Genomic DNA, 8398 nt, shown 5'->3' with positions numbered 1-8398 from the left:
TATATATATATATAAAAATGATTTTATATTTTTCATAATTTTTGGTGTTATGTCAATGTTTCTTTTTGGTGTGAGTACTGGAATTAAAGTCATGTCTGTACAGAATGAAACCCAAGACAACCTGGTGATCGAGACAGTAATATGCACCCTGTCTTAGGATGTCTCTATTCTGGATGAAGTAGTAAAGCAGACACCCTTGGACAGCAGCATTGTCAGACTGGGGGAAAGGAAATGTTAGCATATTTTGACTGACTTGACTAACAAATTGCAGTTGAGCTCCAGCCAACACTTTAAAAGCAGTTACAGCAAAATATTTGTTTTCCTTTTGGGATTAAGGTTTTGCTTAAATGAATACAAGGTGACCATTGTAAGCATCATTGTCAATGGTAAATGGTTTGATTCAACCATGTCACTGCTACTTTGCCTGGACAGCTTAGTCTGTTAAAGTAAATTGAAAAATAACATACTTACTGGCAGGATCAAGAGGTGAAAATAAAGGAAGTAACCGATAAAAAGAAAATGAATGCAGCCATCACATGTAAGAATTGGCAAGTTGCAATTTAATACATTTTTGTTTTTGGGTTTAATACTGCTTTAAATTTATAGCAATTTTTGGGATGTCAGTGCTTACAATCTGCCAGTAGGTTTTTGCCTTTAATTACCATTTGATAAATAAATATATATGTTCATGAAAGCACAAAGAACCATATTAATAGAGGACCCTGACTCCTACCAGATGTGTCTACATCATTTACAGAAAGGCATCGACAGTGTAATATCTGAGGTATGATAGCACAAAATGTGATAGCTGTTCCAAAAAATAAGAAAGATCTGATTATATAATGAAAGCTTTCTTCCTGTATAAAAAAAATGTAAAGGGCGTAAAATTGCCAGTAATGGGAAAAGAAAAATAAGGAAAATGACATCTGTAAATGCTGGGGAAAAATTGCAGTTGAACAATGTGATATTTGTTGAAATGCCCTTGAAGGAAATAGTATGTTGGGAGAACTACGTGAGGGTTAATAGAACAGGTAAAAGAAGATATTCAAAACATTAGAAAAGGTGTAAAACAGCATCGTGTATTGGCCCATTGTGACCCCAAAAGCCTAGGAATAAAAAAAATAAAATAAAATAAAAATAAAATGAAGTATAAATTAAAAGGGACATATTAGGGAAGAAATATTCTGTATTCATATGTTAGGCACAGGGTCCATATATTTAACCTATTAAATTGTTTTAAATCATGATTACAATTTTACAGTGGTGTATTAGGTCTAAGGAAGCAGGAATTGATAAGATGATTGCGCATTAAATATTCAATTTAAAAATATGTATCTGTCACTTTAAACGATGAATGTGTTGCTCTGGATAAATGTATTACAAAAGTGTTAATTAAATAGGAAGAAATCTTGTAAATGTTATTAAATGGCTTCTGATGAAGTCCTGGGAAAGAAAGAATGTATAGGGCTGAGCTGCTAGTGATGTATGTGGAGTCCTGTAGTGTAAAAAAAAAGCATTGGGGTTGATTTACTAAAGTCAACTTGACTGTGCACTTTGCAAAGGGCATTTGCTCTAGAGCTTAGTAAATGAGGTAAAGCTTCACTTTGCAAAGATTACCCCATCACATGAAAGGAAACAGCATTTTTATTTGCACGTGATTGAACGATGGAAGTCAACAGAGCTCCTGGTTATTTACTAAGCTTAGGAGCAACTGCTCTTGCAGAGTGCAACTGTACTTTGCAAAATGCAGTCAATCTGCCTATAGTAAATCAACCTCCATTGTGTAGCAGGGGGAGCAGATATTTACCACACCCAGATATGTCAGATACCCACAGCGGTACAGCGGTCGTAGACCAACAATATGCATGCATTTAATCAAATGAGCCCAAGAAAAGTAAATATATATCATCTTCTTTTACAGGCTTTAAGACAGAATATTAAGTGTCCATATGCACTGTATTTAAAGGAAAGGTTTTTTTTTCAACCAGTATGAGTTGCCAACAGCAGCAATAACATCTGATCAGATTAGTTATTTTTCTGTCCCGTACAATATAAATTGTGTTTGAGAAATTCTCCCCTTGAATAAACCGATAAATGACTATACTTTATAGGTACCTAGGAGCAGGGGCGGACCCACAACTCATGGAGCCCCCGGGCAATAGGAGATTGTCAGCATTCAGAGATTATGGGGCCACACAGTATACACACACACACAGTATACAATCACACAGTATACACATACATGTACACGCAGTATAGACAGACATGTTTCTATTGGCTGAGAAGATACTAGAGAGGTGGGGCAGCTATAATCTTTTAGATTTTTAGACCAAAATGATGTCAGTAAGGGAAATTTCAGAGACAGATGTAAAAAAAAACACAGATTTTTACATACAGTCCCTTGCTTTACTGAGGCTGGCAACCCCCTAGTGGCCCGGGGCCCTCGGCAGTGCCCGAGTGGCAGAATGGTCAGTCCGCCCCTGTCTAGGAGTATCAATTTTTGAATGCTACATTTAAATGAAATGTCAGATGTTTAAAAGTGTCTAAATTAGAATGATATAAATCCAAAAAAAAATAAAAATGCAATAGATTTTGCAGCTTGACAATTCTTTGATGTGGCAGCTGCATTCATTTCCTTTTTTACTCTTATTTTCACCTTGTAATCCTAGCAGTAATTCAATTTTTTTCTACTTTTTTAGGGTGGAACATGCAACATGTTTCCACTGCTGAAGCCAATCCCCTCTCTCCCTGTGACAACAGTTCAGGAGAAGTTCTCAGTACAAGCTGTCACTTTTTGAAAAGAATGCTGCCATGCAGAGCTCCTCTCACTTGGCCACGTCAATCATTCACAGTGTTCTGTGAATGAATGAACTACAAGTACTAACATCCTTTGCGGCTGCCGGCTTGTAGTTCTCAATGCTCAACAGCATTGTGGTAGTTCAGTGATTCTTCCTGTCAATGTTAAAATGCCTGCCCATACGATGTACGGGCAAACAGCTATCGGGAGATCTGCATGGCAACAGGGATCTGCTGATCGCTGGTACAATGCTTTCCTGGCTCCTATAAAAAATGAAAAAATAAATGCATGTTTTTACCTGCAGAACAATGTACATTTGTTTTATTTTTTAAAGGTGAACTTATGCTTTAATTGTGAATTAAGAAGTGTCTGTGTTACTTGCTGTACAGCAACTAATCCGGTTCTTACTTCAGAATGACTAACATTTAAGGTTTAAAATAAAGGTCTTCAAAACCTAGATAAACATCCCAGGTATGTTTCATGCAATTAAAAGAAGAAATATGTTTTATAATACTAGAAAGATGAAATTCCGTTCTGCACAATAGGTTGTAAAATGTCAGTAGAAAAAAAAATCTTCATAGGAGCTGTTTTTTCTTGCAAAAAAAATAATTTTCTTTGTTAGTTCTTGACTTTCTTACCAGTTGGCGTTCCTGTGGTCATTAATAGCTGTCATGCTTTCAAGTTGCTTTCAGCCTGCTTTTCATGCTGGGACAATTGCATTTGCAAGCTTTACCAATCAAGTTGGAGGCTTTTTTTCTTCTAGGTTTATATAAATGGAAAATCTGTGCATTTTATGAACACTGAAAAAAATACCCTTTAAAAGATAACTCCTGGTAGATCTATTAACAGGAAATATTTTTGCTATATCAAAAGCGCAACACAGATCAAATCTGGTTAAAGTTAAAATGCTGAAAATCAATGTAGGGTTTTGTTGAAGGTATGCTGTGATGTGGTAAAGCCTTGTACAGATTAGAAGTAGCTCTATAAGAAATTGGTAGATACATAGATACATGTCGAGAGGTTGATTTGCTGAATCAATATAGACTGTACACTTAAAGTATAACTAAAGCAACTGTTTTTTTTGTTTTAGCTTTGGTTAGAGGAGAGGGATTACAACAGTTTTTATTCCCGTCTGTGTCCCTGTTAGGGAGATCTACCCTCTCTATTTGCCCTGTTTACAATATCATTAAAAGTGAAAGTAAAAGAAAAAAGTTGTCGGAAAATCCGATCGTTCTGAACGAGGTGACGTCAAACACGTACGTCGGGACTATAAACAGGCCAGTAGCCAATAGCTTTAGTCTCTTACTTTATTCTGAGCATGTGTGGCACTTTGTCCATCGGAATTGTCTACACACAGTTGGAATTTATGCGATCAGATTTTGTCGTCAGAAAATCCGACATAAAAAGTCCGATACACAAGCCCACACATGATCGGATTTTCCGACAACATAATCCGATCTGACTTTTTCCATCTGAATTTCCAATCGTATGTACAGGTCAATAAAGGGGAAATCTTCCAATGGGGCACTAGTTTGGGTGTTTTGGGGGTCCCCAAAAGAACTGCAATGCAAAAAAAAAAGCAAAATAGAAGAACTAATTAAAAGGTGAGAAATTGAGAATTATAGCAAAATAAAAAATGTGTTTTATGCTACTATTATGAAATAAATTCCCAAACTTCTTCTTTAAAAGGCACAATTTAATTTAGAATTCATCAAATTCAGTAATATCTATATACAAATAGATTTGCATATTTTGTGTGTAATTTTTTTTTAAAATATTACACACATAAAAAAAATAGTTGCAACATTTTCTTTTTTTGTAAATATATGAAATTGCAGAAATTCGAATTTTTTCAAAATCAGGGCAAACAATTATTATAAAGGATTTTTTTTTTTGTCTTGATCACAATTGTTCAGAAATAGCACATCAAGGCATAAATAAAGAATACAAATTACAAATGCACATTATTTCTATTTTCTTACTGTTCTGCACTTTAACACATGTGCTTTAAATTTCTACAGCCCCTTTGTAAATGTGTGCATGTGACAGGTCTGCTTTTATTAAAGTGGATGTAAACCCAATGTCATCCTTTCCAAACTACTGCCATAGGGGTTATCTAGAAGGATATACATGCCTCCTGTATGTATCTTTACCTGTCAAATGTCTCCCCTCTGTCTGTTATGAGACCCGAAAAACTGCATATTCTGTGGGTGGATTTGTTGACTGGAGCTCGGTGGGTGGAGTTGTGATGTCAGTAGACTCCCCGCCCACCTCTACACTCCCCTTATCAATATGCATTTTCTCCTGTGTATTTCTTAAACTGAACTTCTGCTATGATCACAAACATCCAGTGAAAAGACAGGAAAGTAACCAAATGGATTCAGCATGCCCAATTATGCTGAGGTGGGGAACAGCCAATCCTGGCAGAGCAGCAGAAGAAAGGAGTGGGAGGGAATTACAAAATAATGCATCTCTCTTGGGCTAGTGCATGAGATATGTAAATCATCTGTCACTTACAGCAAGGGGGATGATTTGACAAAGTTTTTCTCTGTTTGTCAAGATTTATCTCATTGAACAATAAAAGAGGATTGCTCAGAGCTCGATTAACTCTCCGTGGCAAGACTGGGCTCAAATGATAGGAAATCTTATACTCTACATTAAAAAAAAAATTCAGGTAGAGCAGTGATGCATATACAATATGTCTACCAAACAGAAATGCCATGTTTTTTTTTGTAATTCTTTTATTTATTTAATGCGGAAGAAATAACAGGCACATGGACAACAATAAAGAAATGCCATGTTTTTCACTCCATAAGACACATTTTTCCCCCTCAAAAAAAAAATGGGCAAATGTCTATACGTCTTGTGGAGCAAATATTGATCAGGTCCCCCGTCACCTCCGTATTAGAATACCAGGCAGGCCGAATATCTGTTACATGACTCCCTGGTCCACTATTTTTTCATTTTTTTTTAAAATAAAAATATAACAATATACATAGCACACCTCCCCAGAGATAGCAACATTGCACATGACACATGTGTACTGTTATTCCTAAGGGTTTTTTCACACCTCACGTGGAAGAGGTTTGTGAATGTTTATTATGTGCAACCTAAATAAGTCAGACCCACCCACCACTCCAAGTTACTGGGAAACATGTATTTAAGCCCTTTACTGAATAACTAAATAAAACAACGTTTAAAACATTGAAAAAAATCATTGTTAAAGTGTTTCTTATTAGTGATTAAAGTTTAGCATCACCACTTTTTACTTTTTAACTGTTTGGGAAGGAGTAGACTTTTTTGTATGTAATCCCTTTGTTAAAATTTTGCCTCATGTGTAAAAAGATATGGGGGAGCAGCTGTCAGGGGACAGGTGACAAAGACAACAGAAAAAAAAGGTGACAGGAAGGGGGAAAAATCTTTCCAATATGGGCACAGAAAACAATTAAACCCTACAGAGGTCCCAAACCTTCTTTACACTATAAAAGATATATAAATAATTTGACCTAAAGTTGGACTTTTCATCATCATAGTACAGGAATTCCTCAGAATCCCAAACCATTATTACATAATGAATTGTGATAATCACATCATTGTCCCACACATAAAGTAATATGAAATATGCATCAGGGAGCTTTTTAATCCTTGTACTTTTTTTATGACAAAACACCCTTGAAGAACAGGTTAAAAGAGTCATGCTATTACTTTCTATTTTGTTTTTTCTAATTAAAGGTAAGTAGTACGTCTTTGAAATAGGGTGTTTAAATGTACCTTCACAAAAAAATGTTACCTTGCATCATTATAACCCCCTCCTCCTTGTCTGCAATCAAAAAAGTTGACTTTTAGTTTGTTTATTTATCTTTTAATTTCTTCATACTCCAGCTTGACCCCTGCCTCCATTGTCACCTAAGTGAGAATTACCTGTGCCCTGAACCTTGCATAGTATGTGCAAGGGTATACGTGATACATATATCAGTTTTCACAAGTACCAGTGTCATCAGATTTCACATGGAGGCTGGTCACATGAGTATTTTTTATAGAGGAGGCTAAGAAGAGGATTCAACAAACACATTGGGTGTTTCTCTTAAAGCTCTTGTTTTTTCATATGTTTATGTTTTAATCAAGTTAAATTAATGTCCCTTTATAAGTTTACAAGGGCAGAGGCGAGCTAAAGTCCATGTGCCTCAAAACTCAGGTGTGTTGCCCATAAACCTCTTGGGACTCATCTGTCCTTTTGCTTTAGGGTTATAAGCCTATCTGTCCTATATACTCTATTCTTCCTTCTGTTATTTAAAGTGGAGTTCCACCCAATTTTACAATTTTATCTTAAAGGAATGACACCACTCAATTTTGGATATTTTTTTTTCTTACTTACCTTTTGTGAAGTACCTTGTGTACTTCTGCCCCAGCATCACCGTGGCCCAATGTGTCACGTCTTCTTCTCCTCCACTGCCTTCTGGGGCCTTAGTGTGTTTCCCAGCAGATGACGGAACCATTCAGGAAGCGCTGTGCAACTCACTCATGCGCAGTAAGAAAACAGCAGTGAAGTCTGAAGGCTCCACTGCCAGTTTCCTTTAGTTTGTACGGTGGCGCCTACACCCGATCCAATGGATGGACTGACCATGGGGGGGGGGGGGGCGACATCGTGGGCTCCCTGGACAGGTAAATGCCCTTATTAAACGTCAGCAGCTGCAGTGTTTGTAGCTGCTGACTTAAAAAAATATATATATTGCAGCTGCAACTCTGCTTTTAAGTTTTCATAAAAAATAAGTTTAAGTAAGATTCAGTTCTGAACACAGCCCACAGGATCATAAGAAAAGATTAAGAGAACTGCCTACAGTGCAGATTTTCTATAATTCCCTCATTTCTAGAAGAAGCACACCATTAATTACTTTCATAGCATATACAATTTCACTTGGCATAAATAATGTTAACACTATTGTTCATTTTTACAATCATAATACAACAGACACACCAACCATATGCTGTCTGATAATTTTATAATGTTATTGATCTGCTGATATTAACACTGGAATATTGCTAGCTTCCAGGTTGCCTGACTTAAAGTTCTTTATTAATTAAACTGGCAACAAATCTGGAGATTTTTTTTTTTTTTAACAGAAAACTGTATACTCATTTATTCTGTATATCCAATTTAAAATATTTAATTTTAAGTTTGGTAAATTTTAAACACTTCATATTAATATATCTTGCTTTGGTCCAATTTTTCATATGTTTACCAGGCTACCCTTAACTGCTCCAGATGTAACATGCTACACCGGTGCCTAGGCAAACTGCTCAACCTTGCTGGCTCCATGTACAGTATATCCAAAAGCAATATATAAATTCTTCATTGAAAGGAATCAACAATGCAACATGATGATGTTCAAATACTCATGAGAGATACCAAATAAAAACAAAGCATTGAGTATAAAGACATTGTAATGATACGCTGATGGCACCATCTCTTCATTTCATTAACACAAACTTGCTCTGCCCACCGTCAAATGACAGCTGGGTGGGGCGGCTCTCATTATGGGTAGATGTCATATGATGGCTTCCTAGAACGGCTATCACTGCTGCCCATCAATGCCCATCACT

This window comes from Lithobates pipiens, unplaced genomic scaffold (genome assembly GCF_037356315.1).
Source record: "Lithobates pipiens isolate NorthernLeopardFrog02 unplaced genomic scaffold, aLitPip1_a1.2 Scaffold_18, whole genome shotgun sequence".
NCBI classification, from domain to species: Eukaryota; Metazoa; Chordata; class Amphibia; order Anura; family Ranidae; genus Lithobates; species Lithobates pipiens.
This window is presented reverse-complemented; position numbering follows the sequence as displayed.